Below are 20,140 nucleotides of genomic sequence, written 5' to 3'. Positions count from 1 at the left end.
AACACTGAACTGAGTCGCAAAGCCAATCACAACACCGATGGCAGTAATTTGTCAGTTCTTCTCTCACTCCAGCGAAGAGACCAATCAAAGGTTTCTAGACACGCGCCCGCCTTTAAGCCCGCCCCCATCAACCGGATATCCAAACCCAAAGATGCCAAGACTTGAGAGAAAGCAATTTGAGAAATTGAGAGCGAAAACTTGACAATAACAAGTGACTATTGCTGGTGGAAAATTTAATACGTTCAAAATAAATAAAAATATACGTTTGAATCACTTTTTTTTCCTTACAGTTCTAAATGTACTGTTTAAATAAAGGTTAAATTAAAAAAATACAACATGTACTGTTTAAGACACACTTGCAAGCGTTCAAGTCCAATTTGTGCTCTTGACTGGCCTGTGCACTCCGCGGGACCCAGCCTCTTCTCACTCGACCATTTTCTTCTCTCAACTCAGCGTTTGCTCGAGCAATGACGTTTCATCTTTCTAGTGCTAATTCGACTTTTGAATCAGATTTGACACCATTACTAATCCGGGTTGATCAATGTTACGAGATTTACACTTGACAACTTGACCTCTGGTGCTTGATTAAAGCATTGCACAATACAGATGACCATTACCCGTGACAGCCCGCAGAGAGAGCTGACATACCGCCACTAAATCAAACGTTATTTGTTACATGTACGTACAAGCTATTTACTAAAATAAGTAAAAAAGTTTTTTTTTTAAATACAACTACGATAAAAAAAATCTATATTTAAAATAGATGTAAGAACTATGCTGAACAGCAATATAAATGCAACATGTAAAGTGTTTGTCCCATGTTTCATGAGCTGAAATAAAAGATCCCAAAAATGTTTCATACACACAAACAGCTAATTTCTCTCAAATGTTGTGCACTAATGTGTTTACATCCTTGTTAGTGAGCCTTTCTCCTTTGCCAAGATAATCCCATCCACCTGTCAGATGTGGCATATCAAGAAGCTGATTAAACAGCATGATCATTACACCGGTCAACCTTCTGCTGGGGACAATAAAAGGCCACTCTAAAATGTGCCGTTTTGTCACACAGATGTCTCAAGTGTTGAGGGAGCGTGCAATTAGCATGCTGACTGGAGGAATGACCACCAGAGCTGTTGCCAGATACTTTAATGTACATTTCTGTACCATAAGTCGCCTCCAATATCGTTTTAGAACATTTTGCATTACATCCAACTGGCCACACAACCGCAGACCACGTGTAACCACGCCAGCCCAGGACCTCCACAACCGCAGACCACGTGTAACCACGCCAGCCCAGGACCTACACAACCGGCTTCTTCACCTGCGGGGTCGTCTGAGACCAGCCAACTGGACTGCGGATGAAACTGTGGGTTTGCACAACCAAATAATTTCTGCACAAACTGTCAGAAACTGCCTCAGGGAAGCACATCTGAGTCCTCGCCGTCTTCACCAGGGTCTTGAGCTGACTGCAGTTCGGCGTCGTAACCGACTTCAGTGGGCAAATGCTCACCTTTGGCGGCCTCTGGCCTCGCTGGAGATGTGTGCTCTTCACTGATTAATCCCGGTATCAACTGTACCGGGCAGATGGCAGACAGCATGTATGGCGTCGTGTGGGCGACTGGTTTGCTGATGTCAACGTTGTGAACAGAGTGACCCATGGTGGTGGTGAGGTTATGGTATGGGCAGGCATACTCGCCACACAAGTCACCCATTGAGCATGTTTGGGATGCGAGGGAGACAGAGGCAGGTAGGGAGGGAGGCATGGAGAAGGAGGCAGGGAGGGAGAGGGAGGGAGGGAGATGGAGGCAGGCGGGGAGGGAGGCAGGGAGGGAGACGGAGGCAGGTAGGGAGGGAGGGAGACGGAGGCAGGCGGGGAGGGAGGCAGGGAGACGGAGGCAGGGAGGGAGACAGAGGCAGGTAGGGAGGGAGGGAGACGGAGGCAGGCGGGGAGGGAGGCAGGGAGGGAGACGGAGGCAGGTAGGGAGGGAGGGAGACGGAGGCAGGTAGGGAGGGAGGGAGATGGAGGCAGGCAGGGAGGGAGGCAGGCGGGGAGACGGAGGCAGGGAGGGAGGGAGACGGAGGCAGGTAGGGAGGCAGGGAGAGAGACGGAGGCAGGTAGGGAGGGAGGCAGGGAGGGAGACGGAGGCAGGTAGGGATGGAGGCATGGAGAAGGAGGCAGGGAGGGAGATGGAGGCAGGCAGGGAGGGAGACGGAGGCAGGTAGGGAGGGAGGGGGAAATTAGAAAGTACTTGTCAAACCATGAAGTCATGACCAGATACCTTGCCTTCAGATCATTAAAGCTCATAAGGGCTTATTGTGGATATGATGTTGAGATACCAGTGTTTTCTACAATTGTCCCCTGGTCCAAGACCAGATCAAGGGGCAACGGTTTTACATGTGATAACGGTCTTCCTTTATGCTACACAAGGAAACCAAGCCAACAAGAAATACATTTATGTACAATTCAACAACCCAAAAAATCTTGTGAAATAACATTTTAATTATACCTTACATAATTGACTTAGTCTAAACTAATAACGGATCCCAAAAGCTAACCTATGACCTTTAAGGCAAGGCTGCTGCAAACAAATCCGGTTTTATATTGTTGTGTCTGCCTTTCGTATTCCGTTTGTTCCACATCAGAGCATCTGAGTTAGAGATCCGTTCCTCTGGTGAATCCTGTACAGGGAGGAAGTCTTATAGTATCTGTTGAAAGATATTAATTCATCAGGTCTGACCAGAGATGTTTGTTCTGGAAATTCTGACACAGGGACACTCAAAGTCAATCTTAATATGAATCATTGTTTATTGACAGCAGGCTGGAGAAGTTTCAACCAAATCAATGCACCATAGTACACATGTCAATCAGGAGCTCTCCTGGGGCAGTCCCAGCAGGTTTCTTATATACAGCTATACACAGACAAGTTATATGTGCATGATTTAGCATAATTAATTCATCATGACCGTTTTGTTTCATTCATGTGAATGACAAATGCTGGTTCTTAACATGTGACAGACCAATACCTCACGAGGCTTCTTCTCTCTGCGCTGAGACCTTGAAACTGAGATATCTTTCGTTCTCAAAACAAGGTCTGGGCGTACTGCCAAATTGCAGATACTGATAGTGAGATTGGTTCAGTCAGTCACTTGCATGAACACAGAAATTAGTTATAAGAAAAGCACAAACATTTCAATTTCCATTACATGTTCTAGAATGTTGTTACAGGCTTGTCATAGCAGAGATGTTCTAGAATGTTGTTACAGGCTTGTCATAGCAGAGATGTTCTAGAATGTTGTTACAGGCTTGTCATAGCAGAGATGTTCTAGACTGTTGTTACAGGCTTGTCATAGCAGAGATGTTCTAGAATGTTGTTACAGGCTTGTCATAGCAGAGATGTTCTAGAATGTTGTTACAGGCTTGTCATAGCAGAGATGTTCTAGACTGTTGTTACAGGCTTGTCATAGCAGAGATGTTCTAGAATGTTGTTACAGGCTTGTCATAGCAGAGATGTTCTAGAATGATGTTACAGGCTTGTCATAGCAGAGATGTTCTAGAATGTTGTTACAGGCTTGTCATAGCAGAGATGTTCTAGAATGTTGTTACAGGCTTGTCATAGCAGAGATGTTCTAGTCATAGCAGAGATGTTCTAGAATGATGTTACAGGCTTGTCATAGCAGAGATGTTCTAGACTTAAAATGTAAATGTTCTAGAATGTTGTTACAGGCTTGTCATAGCAGAGATGTTCTAGAATGTTGTTGTTGTTACAGAGATGTTCTAGAATGTTGTTCAGGCTTGTCATAGCAGAGATGTTCTCGAATGATGTTACAGGCTTGTCATAGCAGAGATGTTCTAGAATGTTGTTACAGGCTTGTTCTAGAATGTTGTTACAGGCTTGTCATAGCAGAGATGTTCTAGAATGTTGTTACGGGCTTGTCATAGCAGAGATATTCGAAAATGTTGTTACAGGCTTGTCATAGCAGAGATGTTCTAGAATGTTGTTACAGGCTTGTCATAGCAGAGATGTTCTAGAATGTTGTTACAGCCTTGTCATAGCAGAGATGTTCTAGAATGTTGTTACAGGCTTGTCATAGCAGAGATGTTCTAGAATGTTGTTACAGCCTTGTCATAGCAGAGATTTCCTAGAATGTTGTTACGAGCTTTGTGCATTACCCTGTAGCTCTGAAATACACTTTCTAATTGCATTGTCAGTGGAAGAACTAAAGTTACCTGAAACTGCAGAGAAAGACAACATAGTTACATGTACTTTTTGGTCAGTACAGTCAGTTATATCATCATCACATAGTTTGTGTTATCATGTCTGGCTCAGTTCTTCAGGTTCCACTTCGTCTGTATTCTCTTGCCCAATTTAGAGTCTGGATTCAGGCAGATATATGTTGATGGTATTTTCAACTGCACCCTGTTAAGGAAAAGTACTTTAATGACAGAAATGGCCAGGTGTTTACTTACACGGTAAAATAGTACTTACATAATAATAACATATGAACTATTCAAAAGTACCACATCATAAGTTAATATGCCAAGGAAATCTAGAAACATTGTACTCAGTGTAGTGGCACATACTGTACATGATGACATATATTGGCATACATATTATAGTGGCACATCACAGGCAATTTAAGTGGGATATACACCACCGTTCAAAAGTTTGGGGTCACTTAGACATCGTTAATTTCCTAAATGACTATTGTAGCTGGAAACGGCAGATTTTGTATGGAAAATCTACATAGGCGTACAGAGGCCCATTATCAGCAACCATCACCCCTGTGTTCCGCTGGCACGCTGTGTTAGCTAATCCAGATTTATAATTTTAAAAGGATAATTGATCATTAGAAAACCCTTTTGCAATTATGTTAGCACAGCTGAAAACTGTTGTCCTGATTAAAGAAGCAATAAAACTGGCCTTCTTTAGACTAGTTGAGTATCTGGAGCATCAGCATTTTTCTTTGCAACTCTGCCTAGAAGGCCAGAATCCCGGGGGTCGCCTCAGACTGGTGTTTTACGGGTACTATTTAATGAAGCTGCCAGTTGAGGACTTGTGAGACATCTGTTTCTCAAACATGACACTCTAATGTACTTGTCCTCTTGCTCAGTTGTGCAGCAGGGCCACTCCACTTTCTATTCTGGTTAGAGCCAGTTTGTGCTGTTCTGTGAAGGGAGTAGAACACGGCATTGTACAGGATCTTCAATTTCTTGGCAATTTCTCGCATGGAATAATAGCCTTCATTTCTCAGAACAAGAATAGATTGACGAGTTTCAGAAGAAAGGTCTTTGTTTCTGGCCATTTTGAGCCTGTAATCGAAACCACAAATGCTGATGCTCCAGATACTCAACTAGTCTAAAGAAGGCCAGTTGTATTGCTTCTTTAATCAGGACAAGAGTTTTCAGCTTTGCTAACATAATTACAAAAGGGTTTTCTAATGATCATTTAGCCTTTTAAAATGATAAACTTGGATTAGTTAACACAACGTGTGATTGGAACACAGGAGTGATGGTTGCTGATAATGGGCCTCTGTACGCCTATGTAGATCTTCCATAAAAAATCAGCCGTTTCCAGCTACAATTGTCATTTACAACATTAACAATGTCTAAACTCTATTTCTGATCAATTCTGAGGATATTTTAATGGTCGAAAAAATGTGCTTTTCTTAAAAAAAAACAAGGACATTTCTAAGTGACCCCAAACTTTTGAACGGTGGTGTACGTGCTTAAGATATGTAGAGTGTAAATTTAAAAAACTCACACTATCTCCACATGGTCACACATTGCACTCCTCTGATGAACGGTGGATTGGACTATGTTACTGGAATTCACACGGTCCCGTGTTTTCAGACAGAGGCAACGTTGTCTGCTGTGCATCAGGAACGCTGTGAGGAACAGGAGACAAAACGAGGAGCACTCTATGGCACGTTTCATAAACAGTACTTTAGCATTTTGTGAATGTTATTGAGCAAACAGAAAACAGAAACACTGAAAATGGACACTATTCACATCAAGGAAGCTAAAAGTATATATATTTCATTTATTTTATGAATATATACTGTATACAACTGCTATAGTGTATTATTAAAACATTTACATTAGGATATGAAATATTGTCGGTTATTAAAACATCACAACATATTATAACAGCACTTCATATTAAACCATATAACATATCGTATAACATATCGTATAACATATTGCATAACATATCGTATAACATATCGTATAACATATCGTATAACATATCGTATAACATATCGCACAACATATCGCATAACATATCGTATAACATATCGCACAACATATCGCACAACATATCGTATAACATATCGTATAACATATCGCACAACATATCGCATAACATATCGCACAACATATCGCACAACATATCGTATAACATATCGCATAACATATCGCACAACATATCGCATAACATATCGCACAACATATCGCATAACATATCGCACAACATATCGCACAACATATCGTATAACATATCGTATAACATATCGCACAACATATCGTATAACATATCGTATAACATATCGCACAACATATCGCACAACATATCGCACAACATATCGTATAACATATCGCATAACATATCGCACAACATATCGCATAACATATCGCACAACATATCGCATAACATATCGTATAACATATCGCACAACATATCGCATAACATATCGTATAACATATCGCACAACATATCGTATAACATATCGTATAACATATCGCACAACATATCGTATAACATATCGTATAACATATCGCACAACATATCGCACAACATATCGCACAACATATCGTATAACATATCGCATAACATATCGCACAACATATCGCATAACATATCGCACAACATATCGTATAACATATCGTATAACATATCGCACAACATATCGTATAACATATCGTATAACATATCGCACAACATATCGTATAACATATCGTATAACATATCGCACTGGTCTTACCATCAGTTGAAATCATCAGTGTCAACAAAACCACGACGACAATCAATCCCTTCATTTTGACCAGTTGATAAATAAAATCCTGAGGTCTGAAATACTACTGGCTTTTCTTTTACCAAGGACAAATGAAGCGCACACAGTGTGTGAAGGCATTTTATAGCAGCTAGGAAAGGAACCCCCCCCCACCACTGGGGAACCCTGGGTAACCCTCATCATTACAGTACATTGTGTGTTGTATCTGGGCATAGAGAGAGTGACGAGATGAATGAAAGTAGAACAAACCCTTTCATGATTTTCAAATATCAAATAGTGGGTGTTTATATGTTTCCTGTTTCGTACATGTACAAGTATGTGGTATGCGGGAAATATCCCAACATCACGTGAGACAACCTCGGATAGTGGGGTCACGACCCGCGTCAGTCATTATCAACGAATCAATTGGCCTTGAGCAATTTATTTCATTTGGCAACGTGTTGTTGGGAATGGGATATACATTTGGGGTCCCAATTGAAACTAAGCACAACTTTTCAAGGCTTAATGAAGGCCTTCATAAGCCATTTATAAGGCCTACATAGATGCTTCAGAAATCATTCATGAACAAATAGCATGCATGGAGGTTAAAGGATTGTCCCGTGTGGCAAAGCACCAGATGTAACGACCTTGTATCCTCCAGAGACCCAGCAATTCATTTTTATTCCGTATCTCTAAGGCCATACTGTGATATACTTTATTTTACATACTTAATTTATTTTGCTCCTTTGCACCCAATTATTTTTATTTCTACTTTGCACATTCTTCCACTGCAAATCTACCATTCCAGTGTTTTACTTGCTATATTGTATTTACTTTGCCACCATGGCCTTTTTTTGCCTTTACCCCCCTTATCTCACCTCATTTGCTCACATCGTATATAGACTTGTTTATACTGTATTATTGACTGTATGTTTGTTTTACTCCATGTGTAACTCTGTGTCGTTGTACGTGTCGAACTGCTTTGCTTTATCTTGGCCAGGTCGCAATTGTAAATGAGAACTTGTTCTCAACTGGCCTACCTGGTTTAAAAAAGGTGTTCTCAACTTGCCTACCTGGTTAAATAAAGGTGTTCTCAACTTGCCTACCTGGTTAAATAAAGGTGTTCTCAACTTGCCTACCTGGTTAAATAAAGGTGACCTCAACTTGCCTACCTGGTTAAATAAAGGCGTTCTCAACTTGCCTACCTGGTTAAATAAAGGGGTTCTCAACTTGCCTACCTGGTTAAATAAAGGCGTTCTCAACTTGCCTACCTGGTTAAATAAAGGTGTTCTCAACTTGCCTACCTGGTTAAATAAAGGTGTTCTCAACTTGCCTACCTGGTTAAATAAAGGTGTTCTCAACCTGCCTACCTGGTTAAATAAAGGTGTTCTCAACTTGCCTACCTGGTTAAATAAAGGTGTTCTCAACTTGCCTACCTGGTTAAATAAAGGTGTTCTCAACTTGCCTACCTGGTTAAATAAAGGTGTTCTCAACTTGCCTACCTGGTTAAATAAAGGTGTTCTCAACTTGCCTACCTGGTTAAATAAAGGTGTTCTCAACTTGCCTACCTGGTTAAATAAAGGCGTTCTCAACTTGCCTACCTGGTTAAATAAAGGTGTTCTCAACTTGCCTACCTGGTTAAATAAAGGTGTTCTCAACTTGCCTACCTGGTTAAATAAATGTGTTCTCAACTGGCCTACCTGGTTAAATAAAGGTGTTCTCAACTTGCCTACCTGGTTAAATAAAGGTGTTCTCAACTTGCCTACCTGGTTAAATAAAGGTGTTCTCAACTTGCCTACCTGGTTAAATAAAGGTGTTCTCAACTTGCCTACCTGGTTAAATAAAGGTGTTCTCAACTAGTCTACCTGGTTAAATAAAGGCGTTCTCAACTTGCCTACCTGGTTAAATAAAGGTGTTCTCAACTTGCCTACCTGGTTAAATAAAGGTGTTCTCAACTTGCCTACCTGGTTAAATAAAGGTGTTCTCAACTTGCCTACCTGGTTAAATAAAGGTGTTCTCAACTTGCCTACCTGGTTAAATAAAATGTGTTCTCAACTGGCCTACCTGGTTAAATAAAGGTGTTCTCAACTTGCCTACCTGGTTAAATAAATGTGTTCTCAACTTGCCTACCTGGTTAAATAAAGGTGTTCTCAACTTGCCTACCTGGTTAAATAAAGGTGTTCTCAACTTGCCTACCTGGTTAAATAAAGGTGTTCTCAACTTGCCTACCTGGTTAAATAAAGGTGTTCTCAACTTGCCTACCTGGTTAAATAAAGGTGAAATAAATACAAAATAAAAAATAGGTCCTGTTGTACCTTTGAGAGGACATTCTAAACTGTTTAATGATATAACATGTGTGGGTCTGTCACCATGATCCTTTTTCTCTTTTTGGGTCTTCCATTGTAATTACCATCACAAAATTACATTTTATCTAACGCAAACTTTATTCAATTAACTGAGAATTTATAAAAAATCTTTACACAACTCTTAATTTTTCTGTCTCTTCAAGGTTTATGCCACATAGCAAAGGGGTGTGTAATTGTGTAATTATAATTTTTGTGAGTGATATTCAAATTGTTTCTAATAGGTAAATATTTTGAATGATCCGTTTAAATTATTATAAACGTAGTGTACAGTGCATTCGGAAAGTATTCAGACCCCTTGACTTTTTCCACACTTTGTTAGGTTACAGCCTTATTCTAAAATTGATTAATTTGTTTTTTTAATAACTCAACAAAACCGTTTTTTTTTAAACCGGAAATATCACATTTACATTAGTATTCAGACCGTTTACTCAGTACTTTGTTGAAGCACCTTTGGCATCGATTACAGCCTCGAGTCGTCTTGGGTATGATGCTACAAGCTTGGCACACCTGTATTTGGGGAGTTTCTCCCATTCTTCTCTGCTGATCCTCTCAAGCTCTGTCAGGTTGGATTGGGAGAGTCGCTGCACAGCTATTTTCAGGTCTGTCCAGAGATATTTGATTGTGTTCAAGTCCGGGCTCTGGCTGGGCCACTAATGGACATTCAGATACTTGTCCCGAAGCCACTTCTTTGTTGTCTTGGCTGTGTGCTTAGCGTCGTTGTCCTGTTGCAAGGTGAACCTTCGCCCCAGTCTGAGGTCCGGAGTCTGGAGCAGGTTTTCATTAAGGATCTCGCTGTACTTCACACCATTCATCTTTGCCTCGATCCTGACTAGTCTCCCAGTCCCTGCCGCTAAAAAAGATCCACACAGCATGATGCTGCCACCGCCATGCTTCACCGTAGGGGTGGTGTCAGGTTTCCTGCAGACGTGACGTTTGTCATGGTTGTCTTCTGGAATATTCACCCATCTCCACAGAGGAACTGGGGAGCCCTGTCAGAGTGACCATCGGTTTCTTGGTCACCTCTCTGACCAAGTACCTTCTCCCTCGATTACTCAGTTTGGCCGGGTGGCTAGCTCTAGGAAGAGTCTTGGTGGTTCCTAACTTTTTCCATTTAAGAATGATGAAGGCCACTGTGTTCTTCGGGACCTTCAATGCTGCAGACATTTTTTTTGTACCCTTCCCCAGATCTGTGCCTCAACACAATCCTGTGTTGGAGCTCTACGGACAATTCCTTCACCCCCATGGCTTGGTTTTTGCTCTGACATGCACTGTCATCTGTGGGACCTTATATACAGTTGAAGTTGGAAGTTTACATACACCTTAGCCAAATACATTACAACACAGTTTTTCACAATTCCTCATACACTCAATAAGTATTTGGCAGCATTGCCTTTAAATTCTTTAACTTGGGTGAAACGTTTCAGGTAGCCTTCCACAAGCTTTTCACAATAAGTTGGGTGAATTTTGGCCCATTCCTCCAGACAGAGCTGGTGTAACTGAGTCAGGCTTGTAGGCTTCCTTGCTCGCACAAGCTTTTTCAGTTCTGCCCACAAATTTTCTATAGGATTGAGGTTAGGGCTTTGTGATGGCCACTCCAATACCTTGACTTTGTTGTCCTTAAGACATTTTTCCACAACTTTGGAAGTATGCTTGAGGTCATTGTCCATTTGGAAGACCCATTTGCAACCAAGCTTTAACTTCCTGATGTCTTGAGATGTTGCTTCAATATATCCACATAATTTTCTTTCCTCATGATGCCATCTATTTTGTGAAGTGCACCAGTAGCAAAGCACCCCCACAACATGATGCTGCCACCCCCGTGCTTCACGGTTGGAATGGTGTTCTTCGGCTTGCAAGCCTCCCCCTTTTTCCTCCAAACATAACAATGGTCATTATGGCCAAACAGTTCTGTTTTTGTTTCATCAGACCAGAGGACATTTTTCCAAAAAGTACAATCTTTGTCCCCATGTGCAGTTGCAAACCATAGTCTAGCTTTTTTTTATGGCAGTTTTGGAGCAGTGGCTTCTTCCTTGCTGAGCGGCCTTTTAGGTTATGTCGATATAGGACTCGTTTTACTGTGGATACTTTTGTACCGGTTTCCTCCAGCATCTTCACAAGGTCCTTTGCTGTGGTTCTGGGATTGATTTGCACTTTTCGCACCAATGTACGTTCATCTCTAGGAGACAGAACGCGTCTCCTTCCTAAGCGGTATGACAGCTGCGTGGTCCCATAGTATTTATACTTGTGTACTTGTCACAACTTCCGCCGAAGCCGGTCCCTCTCCTTGTTCGGCGTCACCGACCTTCTAGCCATCACTGATCCATTTTTCATTTTCCATTGGTTTTGTCTTCCTTCACACCTGGTTCCAATCCCATCAATTACATGTGGTGTATTTAACCCTCTGTTTCCCCTCATGTCCTTGTCAGAGATTGTTTGATTGTATGTTTGTGTACGACGGGTTTTGTACCCACTCATTATTAGTTTGGTTTAGGAGTTTTGTGAAGCACTGATTAAACAACTCCGTTTATACCAAGTTTGATTCTCCTACGCCTGACTTCCCTGCTACCAACACGCACCATTACAGTACTATTGCTTGTACAGATGAACGTGGTACCTTCAGGCATTTGGAAATTGCTCCCAAGGATGAACTAGACTTGTGGAGGTCTACACATTTTTTTCTGAAGTCTTGGCTGATTTCTTTTCATTTTCCCATGACGTCAAGCAAAGAGGCACTGAGTCTGAAGGTAGGCCTTAAAATACATCCATAGGTACACCTCCAATTGACTCAAATTATGTCCATTAGCCTATCAGAAGCTTCTAAATCCATGACATAATTTTCGGGAATTTTCCAAGCTGTTTAAAGGCACAGTCAACTTAGTTTATGTAAACCTCTGACCCACTAGAATTGTGATACAGTGAATTATAAGTGAAATCATCTGTCTGTAAACAATTGTTGGACAAATTACTTGTCATGTACAAAGTAGATGTCCTAACTGACCAAACTATAATTTGGTTAACAAGAAATTTGTGGAGTGGTTGAAAAACGAGTTTTAATGACTCCAACATAAGTGTATGTAAACTTCCGACTTCAACTGTACATAGGTGTGTGTCTTTCCAAATCAAGTCCAATCAATTGAATTTACCACAAGTGGACACGAATCAAGTTGTAGAAACATCTCAATGATGATCAATCGAAACAGGATGCACCTGAGCTCAATTTCAAGTCTAATAGCAAAGAGTCTGAATACTTTTGTAAATAAGGCATTTAACGTTATGTTTTTATGCAAACATATCTAAAATACGGTTTTCGCTTTGCCATTATGTGGTATTGTGTGTAGATTGCTGAGAATTTTTATTTTATTTTTTAAGTTATACATTTTAGAATAAGGCTGTAATGTAGCAAAATGTGCAAAAAGGTCAAGGGGTCTGAATACTTTCCACTGTAATTTGTTCCCATTAATAGGAAACACCAGGATGAATTTCTTGGCACAGCAGAGTTCATCGGATGAGTCAGTTCCCCTGGAATGTTTGAAAACAGTAATTTCCCCCTTCGGTGCAGGGCGTCATTGTACAATAGGCCTACAGTGTGCGTCTCCCATTTCCAAATCGAATAATTAAATGGTTGTATTCAAGACAAAGTCATTTCTATTGATTTCAGTTTGTCAGTGTCAGCAGTGTAGGCGTCCTACTTGTAGTGGGCTATTAAATATTCGGATCATGTCTCCGTTACATGTAAACTGTAAAATGTCGCATAATTTCATGAAGTGTATTTTTTTCTTTTCCGTATCCGACTGTTCCTCTGGGGCGGAGTTCCCCCAAACAACGGGTTTCTTTGCTTGAAGGAGAGTCGGACCAAAACGCAGCGTGGTTATATTGATTCATGTTTAATAAAAAAAATAAAGATAAACACGAACACTACAACACAATAAACGTGGAAAACCAAAAACAGCCCTATCTGGTGCAAACACAGAGACAGGAAAAATCACCCACAAACACACAGTGAAACCCAGGCTACCTAAGTATGATTCTCAATCAGAGACAACTAATGACACCTGCCTCTGATTGAGAACCGTACCAGGCCGAAACATAGAAATACCCAAATCATAGAAAAACAAACATAGACTGCCCACCCCAACTCACGCCCGGACCATACTAAATAATGACAAAACAAAGGAAATAAAGGTCAGAACGTGACAGACTGTTCCTCATGGCTGTCTATGATGTATTTCATTCTGTTGGTTTACACTGGGATCATCAGCCTGGTTTTGTGAGTGGTGTTACAAGTTGTTGTAACTTGTGTATTTGTGCTACTTACTTGTCAATAGGCCACAAACGGTTCAGAGGAAATGTGTGGTTATGCTTGGTCACATTTATGTTATGTGTTAAATTTTCACTGAATTATGTCGGGATATGTTCAGTTAGAAAATGTTGGCCCAGTCACTTTTACACAGGCCCAGAAATACGGCAATTTCTGCATATGCCGCTGATGGACATCAGAATTCAATATGTTTTTTCCACCTTCAGTCCCCATCTACTGTTATGCTACATGTTTCATATTTATTATCAACCGAGTCCTAACAGACATTGCACAAACAATACAAAGAAAATATGCATATTTCTTTAAATATATACAGCACCAGTCAAAAGTGTGGACACACCTACTCATTCAAGGGTTTGTCTTTATTTTTTACTACTTTCGACATTGTAGAATAATAGTGAAGACTTCAGAACTATGGAATAACACACATGGTATCATGGGGTAAGCAAAAAAGTGTTCAACAAATCAAAATATATTTTATATTTGAGATTCTTTACAGTAGCCACCCTTTGTCTTGATGACAGCTTTGCACACTCTTGGCATTCTCTCAACCAGCTTCACCTGGAATGCTTGAAGGGAGTTCCCACATATGCTGAGCACTTGTTGGCTGCTTTTCCTTCACTCTGCGGTCCAACTCATCCCAAACCATCTAAATTGGGTTGAGGTCATGTGATTGTGGAGGACACGTCATCTGATGTAGCAATCCATCACTCTCCTTCTTGGTCAAATAGCCCTCACACAGCCTGGAAGTGGGTTGGGTCCTTGACCTGTTGAGAAAGAAATGATAGTCCCACAAAGTGCAATCCAGATGGGATGGCGTTTCGCTGCAGAATGCTGTGGCAGCCATGCTGGTTAAGTGTGCCTTGAATACTAAATAAATCACAGACAGTGTCACCAGCAAAGCATCCCCACACCATCACACCTCCTCCTCCATGCTTCACGGTGGAAACCGCATATGAATGAGTTTACCTACTCTACGCCTCACAAAGACACAACGGTTGGAACCAAAAATCTCAAATTTGGACTCATCAGACCAAAGGACAGATTTCCCCTTGTCTAATGTTCATTTCCCGTGTTTCTTGGACCAAGCAAGTCTCTTCTTCTTATTGGTGTCCGTTAGTAGTGTAGTGTTTTTTTTGCAGCAATTCGACCATGAAGGCCTGATTCAAGCAGTCTCCTCTGAACAGTTGATGTTGAGATGTGTCTGTTACTTGAACTCTGTGAAGCATTTATTTGGGCTGCAATCTGAGGCTGGTAACTCTAATGAACTTATCCTCTGCAGCAGAGGTAACTCTGGGTCTTCCTTTCCTGTGGCAGTCCTCATGAGAGCCAGTTAACTCTAATGAACTTATCCTCTGCAGCAGAGGTAACTCTGGGTCTTCCTTTCCTGTGGCGGTCCTCATGAGAGCCAGTTAACTCTAATGAACTTATCCTCTGCAGCAGAGGTAACTCTGGGTCTTCCTTTCCTTTCCTGAAAGCCAGTTTCATCAAATCGCTTGATTGTTTTTGCGACTGCACATGAAGAAAAGTTCTTGAAATTTTCTGGATTGACTGACTTTCATGTCTTAAGAGTAATGATGGACTGTCATTTCTCTCTGGTTATTTGAGCTGTTCTTGCCATAATATGGACTTGGTCTTTTACCAAACAGGCCTATCTTCTGTATACAACCTCTACCTTATCACGACACAACTGATTGGCTCAAACGCATTAATGTTAAGAAATTCCAGAAATTAACTTTTAACAAAGCAGACCTGTTCATTGAAATGCATTCCAGGTGCCTACCACATGAAGCTGGTTGAGAGAATGTCACGAGTTTGGAAAACTGTCATCAAGGCAAAGGGTGGCTACTTTGAAGAATCTAGAAAATAGTCAAATGTAGAAAATAGTACAAATAAAGAAAAACCCTTGAATGAGTAGGCGTGTCCACACTTTGGACCGGTAATGTATATTTGTAGTATGTTTCTTTTCACCACAAACACTTATGTGGTGTAAAAAAAATAATAATAATAATAATAAACAATTAAAAAATGCTGGATCTCAGGCAACTCTCATGCTTTATGTAATATATTGTTGTAATTTTTTGTGAAGCATCTTTTTATAAAGTTTTTATTGCATGTTACATGAAGTTATATTTGTTAACAAGACTGATCATGATTTCCAAATGTGTTTAATGTTTTCCTCCTTTTGGTTCGTCTCAAGAAGTCATCCCACTCTGCATTTTGCGTCAATATTGACTCATTATACTGTGGTGACATTTGGTTGCTAGTTGAACAGAGGAAAAATAGAACACATTCACAGTTAACACATTTTCTTTATTAACTTGATAGAAAACGTAAACAATACAGAAGAAAATGTATAGCATTTACACAAATGTCCGTTTACATTTCCTGTGGACAATTTTGACAACCAAAGAATATATCTCAAAATGACAAGTGTCTAAAGCGTTCAACGGGTGCTGGCCTACGTTGACTCCAATGCTTCCCACAGTTGTGTCGAGTCGGCTGAATGTCCTTTGGGTGGTGGATCATTCTTGATATGGGAAACTGTTGCGCGTGAAAAAGACAGCATCATCGCACAGTTCTCGACACAAACCGGTGCGCCTGGCACCTACTACCGTACCCCGTTCAAAGGCCCTTAAATCTTGTCTTTCCCATTCACCCTTTACACAATCCATGTCTCAATTGTCTAGAGGCTTAAAAATCCACGTTAACCCCGTCTCCCTCCCTTCCTCTACGCTGATCGAAGTGGTTTTAACAAGTGACATCAATAAGGGATCATATCCTTCACCTGGATTCACCGAGTCAGCCTGTCATGGAAAGAGCAGGTGTCCTTAATGTTTTGAACCCTCTGTTAGTTCGGAAAGTATTTAGATCCCTTGACTTTTTCCACATAAAATTGATTCAATTACTTTCTTTCCTCATCAATCAACACACAATACCACATAATGACAAAGCGAAGAGGTTTAAGTATTTTTTTTTAGTAAATGTATTCATAATGTCACATTTACATCAGTATTCAGACCCAATAGAACATCTGTAGAGAGACCTGAATATAGCCTGAGAGCTCGTCTTCAATGCACATTTCAAGACATGACATATGAGGGTGCAGTGAGATACTCGACCGGTTGGATCAGGGGTGTAAAACTCAATTAGCGCAAGGGCCATATTGAGAGAAAAAACGAATTCGCAGGCCAGACATAGCCCAGTATGTTATTATGTATAACGTGGATACAACTGCGATCCAAACTGGCCATTCTATTAGATGTAAATATGTCCCTTTAGAAATATACACTTACTGCTGTATATAGCATTTTTTTTACATATTAAAATAAGATATCAATAATATTTGTCCAGACTTTACCGCTATGCGTTCAGATGTCCATAATATGCCTAGGCTACTGCTCAAAATGTTGCCAGCCTAGGCTACTGCTCAAAATGTATTGTAGTTGAGGTGCCAGCCTAGGCTATTGCACAAAATGTATTGTAGTTGAGTTGCCAGCCTAGGCTACTGAACAAAATGTATTGTAGTTGAGTTGCCAGTCTAGGCTACTGCTCAAAATGTATTGTAGTTGAGTTGCCAGCCTAGGCTACTGCTCAAAATGTATTGTAGTTGAGGTGCCAGCCTAGGCTACTGAACAAAATGTATTGTAGTTGAGTTGCCAGCCTAGGCTACTGCTCAAAATGTATTGTAGTTGAGGTGCCAGCCTAGGCTACTGCTCAAAATGTATTGTAGTTGAGGTGCCAGCCTAGGCTACTGCTCAAAATGTATTGTAGTTGAGGTGCCAGCCTAGGCTACTGAACAAAATGTATTGTAGTTGAGGTGCCAGCCTAGGCTACTGCTCAAAATGTATTGTAGTTGAGGTGCCAGCCTAGGCTACTGCTCAAAATGTATTGTAGTTGAGGTGCCAGCCTAGGCTACTGCTCAAAATGTATTGTAGTTGAGGTGCCAGCCTAGGCTACTGCTCAAAATGTTGCCGTAGCCTGTTTCTCCTTTGCATGGTGTTTTGATGCAGGTTTTGTATTTTGGTTATTCATTGTCAAGCTTTAAAAACCGAAGCCAGACTGCAACATGTTAATAGCCAAGCTAGGACTGTGGTATGTCTGTACACTTTCCCCTCTACTGCGCCAGGTAAACAACACACACGAAAGCAGCTGATTGATGTTGATTTCACCGACCCGAGCGCATCAGGCTGTAATTTCATAAAGTAGATGACTCAACTGTTACATTACATTTACATTTAAGTCATTTAGCAGACGCTCTTATCCAGAGCGACTTACTGTTGACTAATTTATACTCGCTTGTGTGTCCCATCGTCCTTTAGTAGTAAAGTAAACCTACCTGCGTGTGAACCCTTTATCTTATAACTTTTTGACAACCAAGATGACGTTTTCTGTAGGCTACAGCAACGATCCATTGGAATCGTAACTTGGCACGGACATTTAGCCTACAAGTTAAAACTTCGGTCCGGTAGAAGATTCGGTCAGTGCCATTAGTGATGATATGATACAGCGCGGTGGCTGGCTAGTGTGTGTGTGTGTGTGGCAAAGCACTACCGTTTGGCGTACAGCACATTGGCATTGCTCGCTGTGACTTGTAGCGCAGCGGAACATCCTCAGCTCCGCCAACCACCGGCTGTATGGAAGCGTGCCAAAATGAATTGACGACCCAAATCATAGCGCGGGCCGGATTAGAAATGTGTTACGGGCCGATACATTTGGGTTGGACTTGAAAAAACATCTACCTAAAAAAATGCTCAATTTTTTACACAAATGAAAAGTTCAAATGCTTTATCTAAATGTTGAAAGTGCGTGGGCGACAGAGAGAAACCAAACCGTGCAGTTTGAGGACATGTGGCTGAAAGTGATGCGGGCGCTGGAGATGGGGGAATGGGCAGGGGTGACGTCGATGTTTCTGTGCATCTGTATGCTGTCGTTTGTATGTTTTATATTGTAAAACAGTCAAAGGATACTTGTCAAATCTACAGTATTCAGGTTACAGCTCCACGGAAGCTGCATCACATGCTAATCACAAATACCAACCATAAACAAGTCTAATGTATTGTGTTTTTGTCAGAAGTCTGTCTCCTGGATAAAAGTACAAGGACCTTTAGATCAATATTGTATATGTGTAACCGATGTGAAATGGCTAGCATAGTTAGCGGTGGTGCGCGCTAAATAGCGTTTCAATCGGTGACGTTACTCGCTTTGAGACCTTCGACTGTTGATGATGTGTGCAGAGGGTCCCTGATTCGCGTCCCGCGAGGGGACGGTCTAAAGTTATGTTACATATGCATCAACGTAATTGATTAACCTAATCAATAAGAGAAATGCGTTGTTGGTCATCTACTGGAGAACAGTTGATGAGGTGGAAAAGGGTCCCATTCCCAGGAAAGCAATTGCGTCTTTTTTTGAAACAAACTCAACTGAAAGTCAAATGGAATAAAGTTCCCTCCTTTTATTGAAGGAATGGAATTGTTCTGGACTTTCCCTTTCACCTCTTACGCCTGGTTGGCTTAAACGGGACTGTCTTTCATTTGGCAGGGAAACTGTTTTGATTTCCAGGAAAGCAGGGGTGTATGTGTGTGTGTGTGTCTCTTAAACACCAAGAGCTGTGTGGCAGAGGGAAAACAGTAGAGACTCAAAAGGACAAGTAGTTTCACTTCTCAAAAGGTCTACCTCCGACTTCTACCTTTTCACTGATGTCTCCAATCTGGTGCGATCAACTACACCAAAAAATATTTACACATGATCCCTGTCAAACAACAAATGATTAAGTATAGGAGAGTAGTGGACTTGTTCCAGTTTATTAGTAACACACAAGAATGTGCTACAGTTCAACTGGGTCCATTTACCCGAAGCAAAGAACCAACCAGACATCGAAGTTGATTTAGGAAATGTTGTTTTAATACACGGTTCAACAAGGACGACGACAGTAGGCCTAAAGTGGTAAAAACACTCAAAATAGTTTTTAAAAGGTTTAAATGACATCAAGTGGTTATAGGTATGAGTATGAGGACGTTAAAGATTATAAAAGCTGTGGTATTAAACCGTAAGTGGAAACACTGTCTAAGTCCAGAGAATTACAGAACTATGTGTGTGTGTGTGTACAAGTTAAACAGCCAAAGGTTGGTTAGATACACATAGCCCTACTCCAATAAAAGAAAACAACAATTTTGCTTTTAAATTCATTTCAACATCTGTTTGTGAGTGAGGAGTTAGTTTGGAGACATCAAAAAAGTTAGAAAGCAACATGATTTCCCCCTCTACTCTCTTTGTCCTGATTAAAAGAATCAGCTAACCATCAGCTAGTGTTAGCCCTGTAAGTGAGTAGAGATACCTAGTGAAGGCACTACAAATAGAGAACTGTTACAACCTGACAACCACCGCATCGACAGAGAGACACTCCTCCAAAAACAAAACCACACAGGAACACTGATAATGAATGACTACACTGCTAATTCAC

At 40.9% G+C, this 20,140-nt stretch overlaps 1 long non-coding RNA gene across 2 annotated transcripts; it reads right to left on the bottom strand.

The window, feature by feature from the left end:
• Positions 1 to 3,914: 3,914 nt before the first annotated feature.
• Positions 3,915 to 18,219, bottom strand: LOC135545775 (uncharacterized). 2 transcript variants are annotated; one of them, XR_010456509.1, is made up of 3 exons: positions 18,017 to 18,219; positions 5,763 to 5,886; positions 3,915 to 4,418 (listed from the first exon to the last, which is right to left on the bottom strand). It is a non-coding gene; the product is annotated as an uncharacterized LOC135545775 (long non-coding RNA). The 2 variants fall into 2 exon arrangements; XR_010456512.1 differs by lacking the exon at positions 18,017 to 18,219 and adding an exon at positions 6,985 to 7,090.
• Between the last annotated feature and the right edge of the window lie 1,921 nt (positions 18,220 to 20,140).

Source organism: Oncorhynchus masou, chromosome 1, assembly GCF_036934945.1.
Source record: "Oncorhynchus masou masou isolate Uvic2021 chromosome 1, UVic_Omas_1.1, whole genome shotgun sequence".
Taxonomy (NCBI): domain Eukaryota; kingdom Metazoa; phylum Chordata; class Actinopteri; order Salmoniformes; family Salmonidae; genus Oncorhynchus; species Oncorhynchus masou.
The sequence above is the reverse complement of the archived record's forward strand: the minus strand, read 5'-3'. Positions and strand labels throughout refer to the sequence as shown.